General features: G+C 37.3%; 1 protein-coding gene across 1 annotated transcript in view; it reads left to right on the top strand.

Annotated features, from left to right (window-relative positions):
* LOC107400459 (uncharacterized) overlaps positions 1-24,634 on the top strand; it is a 32,230-nt gene that overhangs the window by 5,458 nt on the left and 2,138 nt on the right. Inside the window, exons 6-7 of the mRNA XM_076570291.1 lie at positions 9,193-9,221; positions 20,815-21,042. The gene's annotated coding sequence lies outside the window, so the exon portion shown is untranslated. The remainder of the gene's footprint in view (positions 1-9,192; positions 9,222-20,814; positions 21,043-24,634) is intronic.

The raw sequence follows: 24,634 nt of genomic DNA, 5'->3' as shown, positions 1-24,634 counted from the left end.
AACTTTTTAAGAAGTTTAGACTTTTTGATTAACTTTGATTCACAATGAAACTCAATCATTTTGTACTATTTTCCCTTGCTCTTATATGATTGTCCTATAAAATGCCTTATTATTCATAAAAAGAGTTGACAATCACAGTCTATTAGATGACTCTTGTCTTTCAATTCCCTTTGTTTGAGGAATAATGAAGTTAGAATATCCTATGATGATTAAGAATTGTTATTGGAGAATGCTGCTCAATCCCACCCCCCTTTGGTCCAACTGGTGTTGGTGTGTTTATATTTACATAGAGTTGGGAAAGCAAAGTAAATTCACTTTATTAGGAGAAAGATTAATGAAGCTAAGAAGCAGGTGGGTGCAGATGGAGTAGATGCAGATTCACAGATGACTTGGTTAAAATGTCTGCTACCTAGTTGCTACATGTCTGAACTGCTGGTGTTACATATCACCAAATATGAAAAGGATAATACCTTGTAAAGGCTTTCATGAGATCATTTATGTAACATTAATGCAGTGCATAACACATGTTATTGTCATTACTAAGTGTAACTATAATGAATTTTATTATTAACAGAGTATTTTATAATGTTGTTATAGCTTAAATAATGAAAATAGCTTTCAATTATCTGATTAGTAATTATATGTTACAGTAAACTAAAGAAAATGGAAACATCTCCTCTTAAGTCCTTATCTATTTAAGAAGAATAACTTTTATACACTTATATTCCATCAAAGTTGATGAATCTAAGAATTCTACTAAGAACATGCAAAACACTGCCAGAGGCTTCCCATCCATTTTCTTATTTTTATCTTTGCCCACTATATATAAAGATGAATCTTTGTAACCAATGATATTTATGTGTATAAAAAGGACAAATCCAAACAGACAAGCAAGATATTAAATTTGTAAAATATACCCAAATATTAACAGCTTTAATTAAGTTAGCTAATAATGAAGCTATTCTGTGTTACTTCAGAAACACACTCTTATATGCCATAAGATGGTATTCAACAGATATGGTCAGTCTATTTCTGGATGAAGGCATTGATTTTTTTCTTTAAAGATGTATTCAGAGGGACTGCCTTACATTATACTATTGAAGGCACAAGTAAAGGGTAGGTGTTTGCATTGTAATGCTAGCAAACACTAACTTGCAGTTCAAACTAATCACAATGTCTTCAGTCCCTCTCATAATATATTATTGTTGACTCTAGGTTGTTTTGGAATAGCAGTGAATATCCAGTATGCAAAATGCATACCATTAGAAGCAGAAATGAAGAAGCATTTCTTTATCTCATGATTTGGTTTTGTATTGCTGAAGACTGAAGGAAGTGCCTCGTTTGTGCTGGGCAATTCTGTCAATGAACTACATCTCTGTATTCTCATTTATTCAGAACTTTCTGGAACTTAGAAATTATGGACCATAACATTTTCCATTTCATCCAATTATAAACCCTATACATACATACATATATATATATATATATATATATATATATATATGTGTGTGTGTGTGTGTGTGTGTCTGTGTGTGTGTGTGTGTGTGTGTGTATAATTCATATATTTGATATTCTAATTAGCTGTTTTAGTCTTCAATTACAGTGTTGCAGAAAACAGTGTTTCTTCCTCTGGTGGGATTTCGTCTATATATTACTTTTTGAATCTCGAAAAAGATAAAGGTTTCCGGGTTCCCTGAGTCCTAGGAGGAATGCTCTCTTTCAAAAGACAGATGGAGCAAGAAGAGGGCATCTTGTCCTTCTTTTGTTTTTATGATTCTGTTGCTGCAGTGTTGCTAGTCACACTTGTCCTGGAGATTAGTAGAGATAGACCTCCATGACCAGGCTGCCTTTGTTGAATCAGATCTCTAATGATTTATGACAGTTCACACTTACACTGAAAAGTTACAATATTTTAATTGAGCTATTAGTCCCAAAGTGACAGTGCTTTCCTTTGGCTGCTGGGCTTTTCAGCTTGTGCCACACTCATTGTTACCAATTTGACCATTCTCATTTATTCAGAACCTTCCATGGAGCCACATGTCATTTTAACCCTAGACCTTTATGGTTTATGAACTGTGAAGAGTCTGTTCAACTCTTTTGGTAGAAAATTTGCCTTGGGATCATTGTAAGCTGTCATGAATGTTTAAATCATGTTGCAGTTAATATCACAAATCTTTACTCAATACTACTATAACCAGACCCCTTTGCATTCTGTTCAGCATCCTTTCCTGGGTGCTATGAGAGCCAATATCATCCTTCTCTGAGTAGTTGTCAGCCTTAGTCTGTATTTAAGAGACCTCATTCACATTATGTTCCATTGGAATCCATGGATAGGATAGGATTTTATCTTGGAAGGAATTTGGACACAAACAGACCAATCAATCTTTCTAACAAGGATCTGTAGGTTCAGTGCTTGATTAGGTAGAGGAAGACTGCAAGTAACTAAGTGACATTTTGTAAAGTGTTAGTTTGAAGCTTTTGGTCACTGAGAGTTTGGTAATAGCAAACAATCATTTTATTTAGTGGAAAGAAATATGATTAAAAAAGCTTGTATTTTAAAGTTGTTTAATAGCTCATTTTTCTAAATGATAAGACATAAAATTAGAGCAGCTATCAATAAAATTTAGAGGGCCTATCATGTTTAAATTAATTACCATGTTATATAGCTTAAAGTCACCTGAAAAAGGAGTGTCAGTGAGTGATCATTTAGATCATATTGACCTGTAAGATGGTTGGGGAGGACTTTTCTTGATTGTTGATAGATGTGGGAAGAACCAGCCTAGGAGTAGCATCATTTCCTACTCAGGAGTCTGTTGTGGAATATTAATTTAAGGTGTGATACCTTTGTTTATGCTGTGGAACATTTGTTTTAATGATGCAAAGTTGTGTTGCATTCTTTTACGTTGCATTTGTTTAACTCTGTGAACCTGTGTTACTTTGCCTGTCTAAAACACCTGATGGTCTAATAAAGAGCTGATTGTCCAATAGTTAGGCAGGAGAAAGGATACGTAGGGCTGGCAGGCAGGAAGAACAAATGGGAGGAGAAATCTGGGGGAAAAATATAAAGGAAAGAGAGAGAAGGAGAAAGATGCTAGGAACCAGCCACCCAGCCACAGAGCCAGCCATGGAAATGGCAGTAGTAGATTCTTCTCTAGATTCAGTGACCTCCACTGCCAAGGACGCTGCTCAGATTTGCAGTATCAGGTATGAGTTGTCTTCTACTGGGTAGGCCTTAAGTCAAACTAGACAGCTATTGGTTACTACTAAGAAGCAAGTACTATTGCACCACTGGAGATATCTTGTTCTACAAGTTGTTTTTGTGGTCCACAGGCCCTACAAATAGGTAGACTATTGGTTGTTTTTTCTCTCCTAGTAGCCTACATAGCACATTTGCGATGCTATGAAAGTCACCCCTCATGAAAAAGTATTCCAGGCCACTTCCTGCTGGATTTCTATGAGTCCCATGTCTCAGGTGTGTCTCCAGTAATAGAATCTTAGCTTCAACCTGAAGAGCCTATATTTCTTTGGGAGTCTCTTAGAATCCACTGAGCAACAACTCAAAGGGACATTCCTTTGCCTGGAGCTGAAGATTTTGTTAGACAGTCTATGGCTCTTGGGGAAGCAGCATCTTCCAAAGTGGTATAACTTCATTTAAATTATTTATATATGCACACACACACACACACACACACACACACACACACACATATATATATATATATCATATATATTTTCATGTAAATATAAAATAGTAGGCCCTGTATGGATTTTCAAACATCCTCAGTGTTATTTAGCTTTCCTTCCTCTCTATGTATTATTGTTCTAATTCCACTGTAGTTAAAATGTGCTTGTCCCATTTTTGCCCTTCTAGACATCTGCATCCTATTATGCCCCCTCTCTAGAGCTCCTCCCTGGGTTTCCTTTATATTTTCCTGTCTTCTTTTTTGTCCCATTAGTCCATACATCTTTATTTGCAAGTGTGCACTGCAGTGAATCATTGGTCTAGTTTGAGGCCTCTGGTTTCTGCTACACTATCAGTACTGGACCTTCACTGGACTCCTCTTGGATATCCTTTTGTTGCCCTGTGTCATGGAAATCCTGTGGGCTTTGGATCTACAGGACTATTTCCTTCACATGCTTCAGCAGATCACAGATGGGGTGGATGTTGGGATGAGTTAACTCTTAGTCCTGTATCTGGACCTGGGTGGTAGTTGAGTTGGTCAGCCTGCCAGCTTCCCCATATACTCACCTGCAGGATGAGATCTCCAGCACCTCCTAGGGTAGCTCACCCAATGCCTCAGGGAGCAAAGGGTGGAGCCAGCTCTTCTGCTCACATCACTGCATGGCAGATAAGGAGCAGGGCCAGCTCTCCAGTTTTCATGCCCTCAGGGCCAGCTCACCCACACCCCTTCTCCTAGGGCCAGTCCTACTGTGCTACTTAAGTGAGATGCAGGGCCCGCTCTCCTGAGTGCTGAATCCAGTGAGGGGAGAGGCCAACCCTGTGTAGCCCTTCATTATAAATGTAGTCCCAGGCAGCAGTCCAGACCAAGGAAAACCACATGGCCTTTGGTGATAACATGGGCCATGAACATCAACATAGACCCCTGCTTCTGCATGGCCACAGACCCAGAAATGTCCCCCAGCACCAGTGCCTGTTGCTTCATGGCCACAGACCCAGAAATGTCCCTCAGCACCAGTGCAAGCCAGGATTTTACCAGAGCCTCAGATGACTTCACAGGAAACTCACATCAGGTTGTTCTTCTCCATCACTGATTCTCCACATCCACCTCTCTTCATAGTGCTCAAGCTGCTCTGCTTCTCTCTCTCCCATCTCTGCACTCCATACTTGCACAATCATAGTGGCTCATGCTGTGGTTGGGTCATTTGTTGGGTGGGGTCTCTGGGTGTCTTATTCCTGCCTACTTTGCAGGGCTGTGGGTATCTTCAAGTGTTCCTTAAACCCAAAGCTTCCAAAGGAAATATTTCTCTGGCCAAAGTTATACACAGCACAGTGAAACTAATTCAACAGAGAGTCATCCAGTCTCATTGTTGAACTGCCACCACAACCAACTAGAGATATTGGCAGATAGGCTACTGATGAAATGTAAACACAGCCGGACATGTCCAGTCAGTTGTGGGTCTCTGTTCTGCAGGTACACTCTTTTTCCTGGGCTAGGATGTGGCTCTGGGAGTCACAGTGACTCAGACAGTGGTCAGTACTCTCAAAGGAAGAAGGCACAGTCCCACTAGCGCTTGTGTTTGTTACTAGCTCTGTTGATGAACAGTGTAATTCAGCTTTTTCCCAGGAGCAAGAACAGTCACCACCTCATTTCTTCGTGCCTGTTCTGCTTCACTTTATAGCAGGCAAAACCATTTCTCCACCACCTATGCTCACTCCTTCCTATCCTCTCCTTTCCTGTCTTCTAGGTTTAGAAGCCATCTGCTTGTAAAATATAGAATTATTGTTTTGAAATTGAGATATTTTATTTTATCAAAAATGTGAAATTAGAAAATATTCCAGAGAGAGAGAAGGCATATTTCTTGTGAAATCATTGTTATATCTTGATTGCCTAGGAGAGGAGATAGAAAATTCTGTGGCCAAAAATAGTTTTTTACTGGGATGTTTAAGAAGTTATTTTTAAAAATGAATAATCATTTTCTATGTGGAATGTAAGAGTTCATCAATATAAGGTTAACTTCTTTTATAAAATGTGTACAAGTAATCAGATGACAAGTAATCTATGAACATGTGTCTTGTAAACTTCCATTTTTGTTTTACATAATGGTAAAAGATAAGCTTAATGTAGACAGCATGTATAAGGTTGGGTATTGAAATAATTGTGTTTTTAGGCACAGTCTTTTTTGTTTTATGTATAGTTTCTTTTAAATCAGGACATTCACATATTCTAAAATGAGTAAGAAAACATTAATTGCTTTAATTTTGGTATTAATTTTAGCCGAGTTCTTGTAAGCATGCTCCTGCTAAATGTCCTAGTAACTTAGGTGGGGCTGGAGATCAAAGAGACAAAAAGGAAGCAAAAGGAACAGCAGAAGGTAAGAACTATATTCTGTAAATGTGTTATTTGACAGAGTATCTGTGTCTAACATGAGTACTGATGGATCTAGTAGTCAACAGACTTCCCTTTCAATGGATACCAGTGAAAAGTGGAAATGAAATGACATCGATGGCACCTATTACCAGTCTTAACAACAGGGGAGACGGAGGCTGTTACTAATGGAGTTTGCTTATAGTTACCAGTTCAGGACATTCTCATATGCAGTGTCTCTGCAGAAGTAAGGAAGAAATGAGTATGGGGAATGAGTAAGAATAAATATAAAAATAATGATAAAGGGAATAAATAAAGAAAAAAAAAAGGACAAATTTTTATTGTACTGAGTATGAAAGCAAGGATGCATGAGTTAAGAATATGAAAAAGTTGTCTTCACGTTAAAAAAAAAAACTGGCTTGAGAAATAAGGAAAAGTTATCCCAATTTTCATCAGTATCTCATTTTACAAAAGGTCATTAATGTCTGACAAACTGTATCATGAGGAAGTAGATTTACTTTACTGTAGATAAATATTATTTCATGAATCATTTGGAAAATTTTATTCTGATTGTTTGTTTATCCATGGTTACCTGCCAAAGTGTTCAAGAGTCAGGAGTAGGTCAGGGGAAAGATGAGAAATCTTATTCTACAAAGTTATTTGAAGAAATGTATAATTGAAATGGGACAGAGTAACGCTAAACAGACTGATCAGGCTTTATTTATGTATTAAAGATACACACACACACACACACACATGCATTTTTGTGTGACAATAACAATTAAAATAGGCCATGGAATCCAGAAATAGGAAAGCTGGAGTACATAGGATTGGCTTGAGGAAAGAAAGGACAGGGAAAAAGGAGGTAATATTTTAAATATAAATTAAGATTAAAAAATAACAAAAATTGAACAGAGGGCTGGGGAGTTGAGTCTTTTGTAGGAAAAGAGTTTGCTATGAAGGAATGAAGATTTGAGTTATATCTAGACTCACATAAAAAGTTGGGCATGTGTGGTGTGCTCCTGTAACCCAGCACTTTGGGGACAGTGTCAGGAGGATCACTGAGATATTCTGACTTCTTGCCTTGCTTCAAACTCAGTGATTTATCTTGTCTCATGGGATAAGGTGTATGGTGTTAGTCAAGGTCACCTGTTGTCCTCTTCTGCCTCTGTTGAGCATACACAGGTATGCACCTGCATAGACACGGACCTATACATGTTCACACAACACATTCACTAATACACATAACAAAGACTGAAGTAAAGTTAAACAACAGAATAGAAATTATTTTCCTGCCACTAAAAATTACTCATGTGATATTTATTAAATAACACAATATATTAAATGGCTGCATATTTTCTTACTTAGGAAGTTTGAAGGAAACAATTTGAATGGTGGGTAGCACTAGACATATGAGTGGCATGTGAGGTCTTTCACAGTTGAGGAGTGTTCATAACTAAGGATAGTGCTGAAGAGGAGGATGAAGATTAGGACCTACAGAGAGGACAGAAAATAAATGAAGGAAGTTGATCAGTTGGTTCCAGTCCACAGGCAGCAGCTGGTAGCTGCACATCTGTATACCACTGAGCACCAGTCAGCCTGAGAGACTGCAAGACTAGTAAGCCACATCTGGCTCCTAGTGAGAACTTTTCTTAGTTTTCTCAGGCCTTATGTGGATCTACATGGCTGCATGTTGGTCACCATATGTGGATGGATGTGTTTTTCTTTGGGCCACTAGATCACAAAAAAATGACACAGAGACTTATTAAATATGAAAGCTCAGCCTATAGCTTAGGCTTGTCCCACTAGCTCTTACAACTTAAATTAAACCATTTCTATCCGTCCATGTGTTGCCATGTGATTTGTAGCTTTTACCTCTCCTCCTGCATGTCTTGCTTCCCCTGTGACCAGCTGGATTCAGCCTTTCCTCTTCACAGAGTTCTTTCTGTCCAAAAGTCCAGCTTTACCTCCTGCCTAGCTATTGGCCATTTAGCTTTTTATTAAACCAATCACAGTGACATATTTTTATACAGTGTAATCAAATATCACACAAGATCTTACATTAATTTTGAGATAATACATTTTGGATGATATGTGGTTTAGTAGACATTCTTTGAGAACTCACATGACATATATTAATACTCTTGGAGAAAAAAAAGAGTACATTATTTTATTTTTCCTTTTTCTTTTTAGCTGGGGACCAAACCCATAGCCCTGTGCTTGTGAGGCAAACTTTGTAACAGGCACAATGTTCACAATGTATGCATTTGAAAATTCAGTTCATTTTTGATAATCACATTTCACTACTGAAGATTTATTATTACTTTGTTCAACATATAATTCATATAGCATTTTTATTTTTAATTATTTTTATTTTTTGAAATTATAACATAATTTGATCATTACCCCATTCCCTTTCTTCCTTTCAAATCCTCTCATGTTCACCTTATTGTTCTCTTTCAAATTCCTGGACTCATTTTAAGAAATTGTTGTTGTATACATATGTGCATACATGTATGTTGCTAAAGACAAAAATATAACCTGCTCTGTCTGTATAACATTATTGGTAATGGAATCATGAATCTTGGAGAAGAGTCTATAGCCAGTTTACTAAAATTATATTTTAGTGTATATGTATATATATATATATATATTAAAATTTATATTATAAAAATATAACATGATTCCTTAAAATGTCTGAACTAAAAGGAGAAATACTATGAGAAATAGCCATGAGAGTAGCACACACGTGGATGGGGAGTAGAGTATCTTATAAATCCTTCCATTAACATTGTACTGCTTTAAAATGTGTGGTTAATTAATATCCAATAGTCCTCTGAAAACTCATAGCCTATTTTAATATTGAAATCTATTATGTGTTTTGTTTAATATGAGATCAATATATTTTCTCAGGCCGATGTATAAAAAATACCTTCAAATTTAATTAAATCTGTATTTTAATTTGTATTCAGTGTATTTTCTTACATTGTTCCTCAATCATCAACAAAACAAAAATCCAAAACAGGCAGAAAAACTAAAATTTTCCAAAATTATGATTAACACAGATAAAGATAAGTACTGTAATTTAATTCCATATTGACTCTTGTTGATGATGCTCATTTTGTGTAAATGATTGTCTTTTCAGAATCTGCAAAGAAATATCCAAACTTGAAGGTAATAACTTCTACACACTTGATTAGGTCTATAAATCATATTTTGTTAACTATGAAACAATTTTTAAGTTTCTTGTTTTAAAATCCATCCAGACACCTAATAAAATGAATGACCTCACTCCTAAAAAATGCTTAGACATGAAAGATGAAGGAACATTAAACTCAGGTAAATTTTCAACACCAATTATTCTGGAAAGAAGGTCTTGAAGCTATTTGAAATGTTCACAGAATTCTAAATTGTAGTTTTACTGAAATCAGATCTATAAACTTGGGCTGAATAATTCAAATGCTGTTGTTGACATAGGAAATACAGGAGGGCTCACACTCTTAGGAAAAAGCATCTTTACATGTTTGTTTTCTTTTGATTAGGAAGTAAGGAGTTTGTTGGACGAGTTTTAATGCTACCAGCAGGCTGATAGAGGGATAAAAGCACAGTGGAAGCTTTGAGGAAAATTCAAGCCCCAGCAACAGAGACAGACTCCATGGTGGGGTCTGTGTAGAAAATCAGGAAGTACCTTTCACTTTTTGAAATTAGAGGAGTTCCAGCAGTTAATTTAGTAGTTAAAGCCCATACTGAACTACACAGGCAGATTATGTGCTTCAGGGATCATCCTTTTAATTCTTTAATTCCTCTGGTCTCTTGGCTATCTACATCTATTCTACACATTAGTTTATGTGCCAGTAACTTTATCAGCAATGGTCAGTCGTAGATTCAAGTCTGTAGCAACAAATCACAAATGACACTGTGTGATCTGACACATTTTCCTTTTTCTCACCTTACAAATTTAGAACTCTGTCTTGTAATTGATTCTCAATTTTCTGCTAGTGCAGGCACAGGAATCCCTATATGCTAAGTTAGATACACATATATTCCAATTACTATTTCTTCTCTTCATGAGATGAGATCTACATGAGCAAACTGGGAGTCAGGGCTGGGGGTAAAGGAAGGCAAAGAATGGGGAATGAGAACATAAGGAAATGGAAGGGTAGACCTGGAACAGGGACAAAGTGGGAGAGCAAGGAAAGAGATCCCATGATATATGAAGACATCATGGGAACAGGAAGCGGCAGGGTGCCAGGGAAGCTCTCAGGAATCCACAATGATGACCCCACCTTGGACTACTGGCAATGATTGAGAGGATGCCTGGACTGGACTACTCTGGTGACCGGTCTAGTGAATACCCTAACTGTCATCATAAAGACTTTATCCAGTGACTGATGGAAGCAGATGCAGAGATCGATGCTAGGGGCCAGGCTGAGCTCTGGGAATCCAATCAATGAGAGAAAGGAGGGATAGCCTCTTTTTCTATGGTTATTATTGGTGTGTGTGTATCTCCTCTTTCTCCTATGTACAGTATTTATTTAAGTATCTCCACTACATTGGCACATTGGCTTAGTGATATTGAACTTAGTATATATATATATATATATATATATATATATATATATATATATATATATATATATATATATATAAAACTTTCTCATTCTGTTTTTGTTTTTTTGTTTCTTTATGGTTTCAGGTATGCTTTGGGAGAGGTTAATTCTCCTTCCACAAACAGTCATTATTTGTCTGTAGTTCTTTGTCTAGAAGTGGGACTCTGTGAAATTTTCTCCCATCCACATTAACATGTCCAATGATACTGGCACCATTCCAGTCTGGGTTATGTAAGACATTTCTAGGAGAGACTTTGACAGCAGGACCCCTGGTATTCTGGTTCATAAAACTGATTGTGTCTCTGCCAAGCTGTTCCCTAAGCCATAGATGCAGGAGCTGTAACATAGATATGTCCATTGGGGCTGAAAGCCCCACAACCTATTGATACCTGTATTGTGTACAGTTAGTTTTCTATGAAGGTCTCCATATTCTGTAAAGAGAAGTTGTAGATGTAACCAACAGTCTTATTAAATAAGAAACACAGAAACAATGTAAAAGAGAGAGCCGAGAAGTCAGAGCTCAGAGCTAAAATCTCACCCTTCCTCCTGCTGTCCCAGCTTCGCGAAAAGAGACCTACTTCCTGTCGGTTCGTTTTTTTAAAGTATGTTGTTCTGCCTTCTCATTGGTTGTAAACCCAAACACATGACTGCCTCGTCACTGTCTGAATGTACAGCCCCCTAGGTCTTAAAGGCATATGTCTCCAATGCTGGCTGTATCCCTGAACACACAGAGATCTTATGGGATTAAAGGCGTGTGCCACCACTGCCACACTCTTGCTATGGCTCTAATAGCTCTGACCCTGAACACACAGATATCTATGGGATTAAAGGCGTGTGCCACCACCGCCACACTCTTGCTATGGCTCTAATAGCTCTGACTCCCAGACAACTTTATTTATTAACATACAATCAAAATAATAATTCAGTACAATTAGATTATCACCACATTTCCCCTTTTCTATTTTAATAAAAAGAAAAAGAAAGCAAAAGGTTATAACTAACAAAAGAAAAACTATATACAAAAGTACAATAACTATATACAATATATACAAGTAATAAATACCTAAACAGGTATTTGACAAATCAGAGAAAATAATTCCATTATCTATCCTATTTTGGTAATCCCAAGATGTATCTAATGTACTTTCTATCCTAATTAATTTTCAACTATAACTAACTAATCTTCAACCATAACTAACTAATCTTCAACTCCCTCAGAGACCCAAGAAGGGAATAATATTAGCTAACAAAAATAAAAACAGGAAGTGCATGCAAGCAACTTCCAAAAATTTTGTGAGTTGACAGAAACAGCCAGCTGCCTGGGCAGTCACCTGAGGTTTCTCCGCAGTGTTGGGGCATCATCTTCAGCCTATAGGCTTAGTGTATCTGACAGACTCATTTGTGAAGTAGGATGTACACAAGGTCAACAGTTCAACCTCACATTGGGTGAGAGCAGTCCACGTACCAGAAACACCTGAATTCCACTAGTGTCCTGTCATGATTCAGGATTTTAAATTCTGGAAATTGTTGACAGTTTTTTAATTCAGCTGTCCATTCTTCTTGGCTGTGTTTATATGGCTTCATCTCAGCATCCCGTTCTTCTCCACATCCCTCTATTAAATGCCAGTCTACTTTTGAGAGGCATGAGCTTTCAGCTGCTGTTCCATTGTACAACAGAATCCATCGGCCCTCTGCCTGTTAAGCTGCCTTCAAAGAAAAGGGCACCGTACCTTTTCCGGATGCGAAGGCCACTTCAGGGATGGGGCCATATTGTCCTGGCCTCAGAAGATGCCTTTTGATAAAGCCATAACCACACTTGTTTTGGCAAGAATCAGTAGTCCCTTGTTTCGTGATCTGTCTGTCCATTTTGTCCTGTTGATTCGAGGATACTTTGTTGTCCAGTGGCTAACTTTTGCCAGAATGAAAGTTGACTCCATATGCAGTTTCTTCAATGCCCATATTTTCTCTAAAGTAGATTGGTACTGCCAGGAGCCGACATGTCTCAAAAAAGAAAAATTTTCTAAGTTATTAAAACATTTTAAATGCCATATTCTATAGATCTCTGAAGGGTTTGAAGATGACCTGTCTAAAACATCTCTGCTCAATTTTTAAAACATATCCAATATGACTACAAGTTCTATGATAATGTCTAACTACTAGCTTTCATTTCTTTATATCCTAATAGTTGATAATAATAACATTCAAGGATCAGAAATTTGCATTACATTGTTAAATGGATGGAATAAATACAATTAGAAATATACATATAGCATTTTCTAACAATATCAGTTTCAAATTTGTGTACAATATAAAACAATTCAATCCAATGTAAAGTATTTAAAACTAGTAATTGTCTTTCTCTTTTCTTTCTTTTTCTTTCTTTCTTCCTTTCTTTCTTTCTTTCTTTCTTTCTTTCTTTCTTTTTTTTTTTTAAACAAGAACCTTAAATCTAATCTCCTTTGCTTAGCCTTTTTCCTAACCCTTGACAATAACTTGTAACCAACCCCCCTAAATACTGAAAATTATCCCAGACCCAAAACCCATTAAAAAGACCAAAAAACCACCTGCCCCACACCACCTCTTTGGGAATGTGGGCGTCGTATTCTTAAAATTGCTTCCTGCTGGGTATGGGCGAAGTTTTCTTTATCCTGAAAGAAAAATTTTAGGTTAATTGTCAAATTCTAAGAGAGGTAACTATATCCTTCACTATCCAGTCTGTGTATAATGCCAAAGTTCAGGGTTTATCTCAAGTCCTTATTCAAGTAGTCTTTGAGACTGGATCATCTCAGCTAGTCATCTCAAAATTGCTCTGAGCACCTGGTAGTTCAAAGCTGATCTGTGGATGATGTTTGTCAGCTTAATGATATTATTATTGTCCACGTGGAATTGTTGTTGTTGTGGGGCCCCATCTTCTTTCTGGAGACCTCAGTTGATGTTAGGCCTGGCCGTGATTTCCTGCAGAAAACTGATAAGAGACTCGAACACAAAAACATATATATGCAGCTAGCCTTTTTTCTAGAATTAGTTAGTACTCTATGTGACCATTCATATCTTAACAAAGTTTAAAATGTATATATATATACATTAATCTTGTAAATTTTGATATAAAATTTATACTTTGAGAAAAGTTTAAAGAATCAGAATAGAATCAAAGAGTTGAGATTAGTAATAGAATAGTCCCTTAATTAATTTTGCTTTTGTCCTGTACCATAGCAGAAGATGGCTCTTATTCTGGCATGATACAGGGAGTTTGCATTTTCCTTTTAACAACATGCTTGATTTTAAAGAAGGAGAGAGCCATTCTCCAACTCCAAAGTCAGCTTTAAATTTTAATTGAACTGGGACTGTTAGAAGACCAATAGTGTTAAATCTTTAGAGAAAAGCAGAAACAAACATTTAGGAAGACATAAAATTTTTTTTAGATAATATATACCCATACACCGTTTCACTCTGTTTCTTGGGATAGATGATTTGTCCCTTTTCTTCAGTTGTCTCATTTGTCCAGTGTTCTTCAGATTCCTTAACCTTCATTCTCCTAAAAGACAAAAACAAAAACCTTTCCCCAAGACTAATTTTGGGGATGTTCCTTTTTGGCAAGTTATTATCTGATGAAATGAAAAGGCATGTTTTATTGATACAAGTTAGTTTAAATTGGATGTTCATGCTGGTTGATGAACTATCACCTCCTCTAATTAAGAGGTCTCTCTTGTTCAAATCGAACCTTTATCAATTTTGATGGTACCCACAGCTTATCTTCTCCTGTAGAAACAAAAGCAAAACCACGTCCCCAATGTAATACATACCCTGGTTTCCATTCTGAGGTCAGCACATCCTTAAAGTATATAGGCTGATTTAATTCTGTAGTTTTTTCTATTATCCAATGTCTCTCTGCAGCTGTTGTTCCTTTCTCATTGGCATTCAGAAAATTCAAAGTTAGAAGAGCATTATGCAGTCTATTTCTGGGGGTTTTTGTTACCCATTTCTGTTTATTTAGCATATCCTTTAGAGTTCTGTTTGATCTTTCTATAACTGCTTGACCTGTAGGATTATGTGGTATGCCTGTAATATGCTTTATATTGTAATAAGCAAAAAACTGTTTCATTTTAACAGAGACATATGATGGAGCATTGTCAGTTTTGATTTGTGCAGGTATACCCATGATGGCCATAACTTCTAGCAAATGAGTGATTACAGAATCAGCTTTTTCAGAACTCAAAGCAGTTGCCCATTGAAATCCTGAATAAGTATCGATAGTGTGGTGTACATATTTCAATTTTCCAAATTCTGCAAAGTGAAACACGTCCATCTGCCAGATTTCATTTCTCTGAGTACCCTTTGGGTTACATCCTGCTGGTAATGGCGTCTGATTGTAGAAGGAACAAGTAGGACATTTCTTTACTATTTCTTTGGCTTGTTGCCAGGTTATGGAAAAATCCCTTTTTAAACCTTTACTATTGACGTGATGTTTTTTATGAAATTCTGAGGCCTCCAGCACATTTCCTATCAATAATTTATCAATCTCATCATTGCCTTGTGCTAGAGGGCCTGGCAGACCAGTATGGGATCGAATGTGAGTTATATATAAAGGATGATTCCTTTTCCTGATTGTATCTTGTAATTGAATAAATAGTGAAGTTAATTCTGAAGCATCAGGGATAAATTCTGCAGTCTCAATATGTAACACCACTCTTTCAGCATACTGAGAGTCAGTTACTATGTTGAGAGGTTCTGAAAAATCCATTAATACCAACAGAATAGCATACAATTCTGATTTTTGAACTGAATTATACGGACTTTGAACCACTTTACTTAAATTTTCTGATTTGTAACCTGCCTTTCCTTCTTTGTTGGCATCTGTATAAAATGTACGAACTCCAGATATGGGTTTTTGCCGTACAATTCGAGGCAAGATCCAATCAGCTCTCTTTATAAGATCAATTCTATTGCTTTTGGGATATTTGCTGTTAATTTCTCCCAAAAAATTACTGCAAGCTCTTTGCCAAGGTTCACTTTCTGTCCATAATTTTTCAATGTCCTCCTTAGTTAATGGTACGACAATTTCTGCTGGGTCTATGCCTGCTAATTGACGAAGTCTCAGTTTTCCTTTGTAAATCAAGTCAGAGATTTTTTCCACATAAGTTTTTAATTTTTTATTTGGTTTATTTGGTAAAAATATCCATTCCAATATAATATCTTCCCTCTGCATTAATATTCCAGTAGGAGAACGCCTAGAAGGTAAGATAACCAAAATGCAATCCAGCTTTGGATCAATACGATTCACGTGTCCTTCATGCACTTTCTTTTCTACCAAGGCTAATTCTTTCTCAGCTTCAGGTGATAATTCTCTTGGACTATTTAAGTCCTTGTCACCTTCTAAGGTTTTGAACAAATTAGTCAGTTCATCATTTTTTACCCCAACAATAGTTCATAGATGAGAAATATCTCCAAATAATCTTTGAAAGTCATTAAGAGTCTGTAGTCTATCTCTCCGAATTTGCACCTTTTGGGGTCTAATTTTTTGTAGCTCTATTTTATATCCTAAATAATTAATAGAATCTCCTCTTTGTATCTTTTCAGGAGCAATTTGTAATCCCCAGCGAGGCAAAATTTTCTTTACTTCTTCAAACATTATTTCTAAAGTATCTGCATTTGAGTCAGCTAGTAAAATATCGTCCATATAATGATAAATTATAGATTTAGGAAATTTTTTACGTATCACTTCCAATGGCTGTTGTACAAAATATTGGCACAGAGTTGGGCTATTCAACATTCCCTGTGGGAGGACCCTCCATTGAAATCTTTTAACCGGTTGAGAATTATTATAAGTAGGCACTGTAAAAGCAAATCTTTCTCTGTCTTTTTCTTGTAAGGGTATTGAAAAGAAACAGTCTTTTAAATCAATAACTATGAGAGGCCATCCTTTTGGTAACAGAGTAGGCAAAGGCATCCCAGATTGTAGAGAACCCATTGGCTGAATTACTTTGTTAATTGCCCTAAGGTCTGTTACCATTCTCCATTTACCAGATTTCTTTTTAATAACAAATACAGGAGAATTCCAAGGGCTGGTTGATTCTTCAATATGCTGAGCATTTAACTGTTCTTCTACCAGCTCTTCTAAAGCCTGGAGTTTCTCTGTTGTTAAAGGCCATTGCTGGACCCATACAGGCTTGTCTGTTAACCATTTTAAAGGTAGAGCTGTTGGTGTCTTTGGAAGATCACCAGTTATTGTGCCCTGTTCTTGTATAATATGGATGGCTGGTGACCACTCATTAGAACAATATCTTCTAATATTTCTCTCAGTAACATGTGCTAGTTTATGATTTGTTTCTGAGATTGGAGGGATGTTAATCTGAGTATTCCATTGTTGCAACAAGTCTCGACCCCACAGGTTCATAGTTATGTTAGCCACATATGGTTTTAATTTTCCTCTCTGTCCTTCTGGACCTATACATTCGAGCCATCTTGCACTCTGTTTCACTCCAGATAATATCCCAATTCCTAACAGTTGAACGTTTACCTCCTGAAGAGGCCAAGTTGGATGCCAAAATTCTGGTGCAATTATGGTAACGTCCGCACCTGTGTCTACCAGACCAGACAACAAAACACCATTTATTTTTATTGTTAATTTTGGTCTTTGTTCATTAATAGAAGTTTGCCAAAAAATTTTCTTTATGTTTTCTCCTGAATTTTCTATTCTCTCTGTTTCATCATCCTGACCAGCATGATTTATTCCAATAGGCATTTGGTTATTTAATCGCTCTCCAGAGCAGGCATTTCCTCTATGGCTGCCGGAAAGGTTTGAACTGGATTTGCACTGGGGGCCTGCCTGAGGCCCCTCTGGGAGTTTCCCGAAGACTGAGGCAAAGGATTACCCTGTCTGTCCTTTGTTGATCTACATTCGTTGGTCCAGTGTTTTCCCTTACCACACCTTCTGCATACTCCAGAAGGAAGGGGCATTCTGTTGCCATTGTTCCTTGAAGAAACATTGTTTCTGGAAATGACCTGTCTACAGTCCCTTTTCAAATGTCCTTGCTTTCCACATCCAAAACATCTAACACTCCTCAAACCTTTTGAAATTACTTCTCCTACCCATGTATCATCATGCTCATCAGCTTCAACATTAATTGTTTCTCTAATCCAATCTTCCATAGGTGCAGATCTTGCCCTTAATGGCCTGATTATTCTTTTGCATGCTGCATTCGCATTCTCAAAGGCCAAAGATTCAATTATTGCCTTACCAGCTTCTGAATCCGAGACCGTTCTCTTTACTGCTGAAGCCAGTCTTTGTAAAAAATCTGTAAAAGACTCTTTTGGGCCTTGCTTCACCTTTGTAAATGACTCAGATTTTTTTCCTGGTTCCTCAACTTTGTCCCATGCATTCAAGGCTGCCGTTCGACATAAAATTAGGGTTTGGACATCATATAAACATTGTGCTTGTGCTGAAGCATATTGGCCTTCGCCCATAAGCTGATCCTGGCAAACTTGTACTCCTTTATCCCTCCATTGTTTTTCTATGTTTTTAGCCTCCTCCTTAAACCAAGTCAGAAATTGAAGTCTCTGGCTGGGTTCCAGAACACCTTGTGCGATGTCCCTCCAGTCCTGTGGTACTATCCTATTATATGTTGACCAAGTGTTTAACATTTGCTTTACATATGGGGAATGCATGCCATAAGATACTATTGCCTCCTTAAACCTTTTTAAATCCAACATTTCAATTGGAGCCCAAGTATTTTGTGTAGCCATTTGATCAGGCATCTGCTGTACTGTTACAGGATAAATTAAGGGTGACTGTGTGAAAACAGGCTTTCTTTCTGCAACCTTATGATCCCGACTTGAAACAACTTCACTGTTAATTTCTTCTGTCTGAATTTTTACAGGTTTAACAAGTTCTTCTAAAGCTGTTATCCTGGCACTTAAATTGACTATCTTTTTAAATATTAAAATGTGGATTATTATAGTGATAAGGTGCATAATTCCACCAATACTAATATTATATAGTTGTTCCATTGCCAGACTGCCTAAAATTTCGAACAAAAACCAATTTTCTTCCAATGTACACATAAAACCCATTTGTTTTTTAATGTGGAAAAAATTCTCTTTTAGATAGTTTCCTTTAAAATATCTGATATATTATGACTTACCAAATCTGCGTAGAACAGTAGAAATCCGAGGGGATTTTCAAAGCAGCCACCTAGTGTCCCAGGTGTAAATCCAGAGAGAGAGAGAGAGAGAGAGAGAGAGAGAGAGAGAGAGAGAGAGAGGAAAGAGAGAACACACAAGAAAGCGTAGCCAGCTAAAGCTTAAATGCAGCCACGTGTTCCCTCTTGTGCCGAGTCAAGGCTTGGGTCTGGCTTCCTTAAGCTCTGACCACGTGTGTTGGCTTTACAGGCAGGGCCCTGTTCGGCAGGGCAGGTCTGAGTTGTTTGTAGCACCGGCTTTAGGCAAGCTGCTCACAGACCTAGGCCCGGGCTAGAAGTTGCTACCCGGACTAGGAAGCCGGCAGCTCGGACTAGGACGCCGGCAGCTCGGACTAAGACGCCGGCCGCTTCCTGCCGCTTCCTCCGCCGCCTGCCACCGCCTGCCGCCCTTGCGGGAAAGCGGACCTGCCGTCAAGCCAAGCGGTTTTTAATGGATTCTTGTCACGTTGGGCGCCAGATGTAGATGTAACCAACCGTCTTATTAAATAAGAAACACAGAAACAATGTAAAAGAGAGAGCCGAGAAGTCAGAGCTCAGAGCTAAAATCTCACCCTTCCTCCTGCTGTCCCAGCTTCGCGAAAAGAGACCTACTTCCTGTCGGTTCGTTTTTTTAAAGTATGTTGTTCTGCCTTCTCATTGGTTGTAAACCCAAACACATGACTGCCTCGTCACTGTCTGAATGTACAGCCCCCTAGGTCTTAAAGGCATATGTCTCCAATGCTGGCTGTATCCCTGAACACACAGAGATCTTATGGGATTAAAGGCGTGTGCCACCACCGCCACACTCTTGCTATGGCTCTAATAGCTCTGACCCTGAACACACAGATATCTATGGGATTAAAGGCGTGTGCCACCACCGCCACACTCTTGCTATGGCTCTAATAGCTCTGACTCCCAGACAACTTTATTTATTAACATACAATCAAAATAATAATTCAGTACAATTAGATTATCACCACAAGAAGTTTCTTTGATTGAGGTGTTGTAGCCAAATGTTTAATTATACTCAGGTAATACATGAGGTGCACATAAGGGAAAGCAATTCTTTGCAAATGTTCTCAAAAGGTGATTTTGTAAAATCTACTAACCAGTTTACAAATACTGTATGACCTCTTCTTGGAAGGCATGAGGACTGCAGTGATGACACACAGATGACCATTCCACTTTGTAGGGCAGTGAGTGGAACTGGGGTAACTTAAATGAGCTGGGGTGAACTCTTATAGTAATACGGGGAACTTACAAGGAACTAAAACAACCACAAAAGAAGATTCTTTCTCTTTGTGCAATGATTGTCTATATGTTCTCAGGGAGAAGAAAGAACTCATGAGGCCCCAACTCCATATGAAAATAAGGGGCCTCGTGTTTAACAATTCTAGTGCAGATAATTACATCTTCTAAGAGTTTAAGAGGGCAAAAGTCATATCTTGTCCAAAGGACAGAATGGTATAATAGTGAAATCCACATACTTCTAGATGTTTCATATTAGCTTGTCAAATGAATATGTTTAAGCATGACATCATGATGTTATAACAAATTTTCATGTAATAAATCCCTCTAATCAAGAAAGTGAACATCCAGGACCTTATGTTACTCTTTACATATTTCATTATGTATTCCTATAATATCATGAAGAACATTATAAACATGTTTAGTCTAGATAGAAGGAGTCTTATTGGTCAAGATGCACATCATTGATACCTATACCCATCCCTTTTTTAAAAAAAAATCTAGTTTCATATTTGGAATACATCTAGAATCACATGAACTATCTTTGGAAAAATTTCATACCCACAAATGCATACCCACAAATGGTACACACAGAAGCACCTTCACTGTTAGCATGCCATTTCCATGAAAATTTCATTTAGTTTCATGGCATTACTGTTAAAATGCAAGTAATGTAATAGACCTTCAGTAGGAAGTTGCAGCTTTAGATTTTACCCTTTACAATCTTTGCAGGAGTAACGAGAATTTAGAGAAGAGCAGGACAAAGCTTCACATGGAAATGCAGCACAGCAGATCTACAGGAAATGCACAAAGCTTGAGGCTGTTCACTGAGAGCTCTTCTGCTGGCAATTTTGATAACATCCCAGGACCCAGAATAAGTCTCCTCCGGAAAGAAAACCTGACAGCATCTTCTTCAAACTCTCCATGAAAAACCAGGGGCTGGAAGACTGCCTAGGAATGGTTAGCTATGCTTTCCATTGTACAGTTCTGGTGCAGTTCTTGTTTTTAACTTGGTTAACTATTAGGCTTTACAGTTGACACCTCCTAAGTTAAGACAAGAGCGAATCATGATAAAGAAGAAAAGTAGAGGGATTAGAGAGAGGGCTCCACTGGGAAACTGTGCTAATGTGTGGTGCAAGGGCATGAGTTCAGATCCCCAGTACCCACCTAAAAGTTTGGCATAATGGCTGTCACTGTAGTGATGGAGAATGGGTGGAGACAGGGGCATCCTGTGGTTCTCAGTCAGGCTAGTCTTGAAAAAACTGTGAGCTCTAGGTTCAGTGTGGAACCTTGTTTAAAAAAATATAAAGTAGAAAAGAGAGAGAAAGATAGTGGAAGTAAGCTACCCCTACAGGAGTACATGCACTGATGAGTGCCACCCCGTACATTATTAGTACACATGTACACACACACACACACACACACACACACACACACACACACACACACATACTCACTACATGGAACAAGAGAGAGAGAGAAAAAACAAAATTAGAAATTTTATAAACTTGGAAAGTTCCTGGTGTTCTTATTTCAATGAGATATCATTTACAAATTTTATATAAAAGTGAGTGGATTTAAACATTTTAAGTGCATTTAAAATATGAATGTAAATTGCTGTTTAGGAAATGATCATTCCTGAACAGACAAGGTGGCTCAGTGTGTAGAGACCCGTGTTGTGAAGCCTGTTGACTCTATTCAATCTTCAAAGCCGACATGTGAAAGGAGAGAAAAAATTGTCAAACCAATTGTCAACTGACCTAGACAAATGATCCATGATATGTGTACACCCAGATACAGACACACACAAAATGAACACATAGATACATAGATGCATAAATGAACAGACATGAATGAAAAGGATGATTCCCGCAATACGTCTACATATGCCTTGACATGCTTTGGCTCACTTTCTAAGCAACTTTTAGCTTGGCTGTGCAACATTTTGATGAATCTTATTTTTAGGTTTCATGTTCCAGCTTAATTCCAAGATGATGTGTCCTATGCACTAGGAGCCATTGCATAGTTTTGTTTTGTCCCCACTAGATGTTATGACTTTGCAATTACAAGTTTTGTACCTGACATGAGGAGATACATCTTTTGGGTTCTGTGTATAAAGAATCATTGTCTGATCACTGAAAAAACATATTTGGTGCTGAGAATTGAGGATATAATCTGTGGTTGTAAGCACACTCTTCTGCCACAGAGCTAGAATTATTTAATTAACATAAAGGTTATAAATAACATCTGATGCTGGGCGGTGGTGGTGCACGCCTTTAATCCCAGCACTCGGGAGGCAGAGCCAGGAGGATCTCTGTGAGTTCGAGGCCAGCCTGGGCCACCAAGTGAGTTCCAGGAAAGGCGCAAAGCTACACAGAGAAACCCTGTCTCAAAAAAACAAAAAACAAAAAAATAACATCTGACTTTTTTTCAGATGCATCAAGAGTCCCAATAGAATTATAGATAGAGAAGCAAATAAAGCAAGATATGTTGCCAAAATGTATGAACTTAATTCAAATTAATAGATTTTTGAAATAAATTTTAAACAGTAACTGGCTTTCCCTTATTTTGCTGTATTAACTAGTGTTGTTACAGACAGTGAATGAAATATATAAGGTGTAAACATTCATAACATCCTCATTATTAATTGTCTACAACTTTTAAAAGCATCTACTTTTTTGGAAAAAAAAAAACACAAAGACATAATTGCTAAAACACAAGGTACTGAGGACACAAAAACAACAACACTGAAAATAAACAACACAATTCCTGCCAGTAACATGCACAAATTTCAATAGTAACTTTAACTATTGATGGCGTCAATTCTGCAACCAAAACATGTGGGCTGACTGAATGGATCAAGAAACAAAATCCATTTATTTGTTATCTATGAGAAATGCATCTTATCTTGAATGATAGACACTTTAATGATAGTGTAAATGTATGGAAAAATACTCTGATTAAACAGGACCAGGAAGTAACCAGGTACAACTGTCTATCCCAATATCTGACAAAAGAAACTTCTAACTAAAATTAATTAGAAGAAATAAAAAGATACACTTCATTCCATCTAATAGAACTGTCAACCATCCTAAATATACATGCACCATACTTTGTTGCACCAAAATTCATTTTAAAAAAGGTACTACTAGATTTAAAGACACAGTCTAGCATTGACCCATGAGTGATTTTTAGTATGCTACTATATCTAATTGATAGATCATCTGGACCAACAATAAAGAGAGAAGCATCAGAATTAAGTGAAGCACACATCAAGAAGACTTAACAGTTAGCTGCAAAATATTCCACACAAACACCAAAGAATACACATTTTAATTTCTATCACAATGAATCTGTCACTTGCATTTTGAAACTATTCTTAACAAATAAAAGCCTTTTCAGATTAACTTTCTGAAATCCCAAACTCATTTAATAATCTTTGTTTTAAATTTTCAAACCTAGTAAAATTATTACAAAATTTATGTGGTTGTGAGATACCATACATATGTATATATGCTCATTCTTTTTTTTTAAGATTTATTTATTTATTTATTTATTTATTTATTTATTTATTTATTTATTTATTTATTATGTATACAGCATGTATGGCTGCAGGCCAGAAGAGGGCACCAGATCTTGTTACAGATGGTTGTGAGCCACCATGTGGTTGCTGGGAATTGAACTCAGGACCTCTGGAAGAGCAGTCAGTGCTCTTAACCTCTGAGCCATCTCTCCAGCCCCATATATGCTCATTCTATAGATTGTTTCTTAATATCCCTAAACTAATATAGTATCGATAATATAGCGTGAATAGACATGAGATGAATTAAAAGTTCCTCTTTCTTTGATGCTGAGTATGAGACAGTACATGTGATTATAAAACAACCATTTTTAGTTTTATTTAAAGTGATTGTCATTATAATATTATATGGTGATATTTTATTTGTGCTGAAATGTGATTTTATTTGCATGTTAATAAATAAAGTTGCCTGGGGGAGAAAGCTAAAAGCAAGCCATTTAGCAGAAGTCCAGCTGTGGTGGCACGCATTCTTAATCCAAGCACATGGCAGGCAGAGTCTCTGTGTGTTCAAGGACACAGTCAAGTGGTGACCAGACCCTTTAATCTCAGTATGAACCATAGAGACCTGGAGGTCTGTATAGACAGGCAGTGATAAGGAAATCATGTGGTTGGGTTAAAAGCCAATGAGAAGGTAGAACAGAAAGGCAATAAAAAGATGGGTCAGACAGGAGATGGTCTCTCTCAGGGGAAGGACGGCAGCAACTGGTAAGCTAAAGTCTTTGTTAGTGCTCTGATCTTTTGGGTTTTAACTCTGCATTTGGCTTTGTGTTTCATATTTAATAAGACCTTTTAGAATTTCAGTTACAATATTATTCAATCATTTGGAGAGTTTGGTGGTCCTCTCTCTTATGAAAAGCCTATCATCACAAATTATAAAGGAACAGATACATGAGTTGACTATCAGCCTATCTGGCTCCATGATATATTCTCCTTTCTCTTTCCTATATTTACCTTAGTACTAGCATCAAGATG

Source organism: Peromyscus maniculatus, chromosome 4 (genome assembly GCF_049852395.1).
Source record: "Peromyscus maniculatus bairdii isolate BWxNUB_F1_BW_parent chromosome 4, HU_Pman_BW_mat_3.1, whole genome shotgun sequence".
Lineage (NCBI taxonomy): Eukaryota > Metazoa > Chordata > Mammalia > Rodentia > Cricetidae > Peromyscus > Peromyscus maniculatus.
Note: the sequence above shows the minus strand (reverse complement) of the source record. Positions and strands in the feature narration are given on the sequence as shown.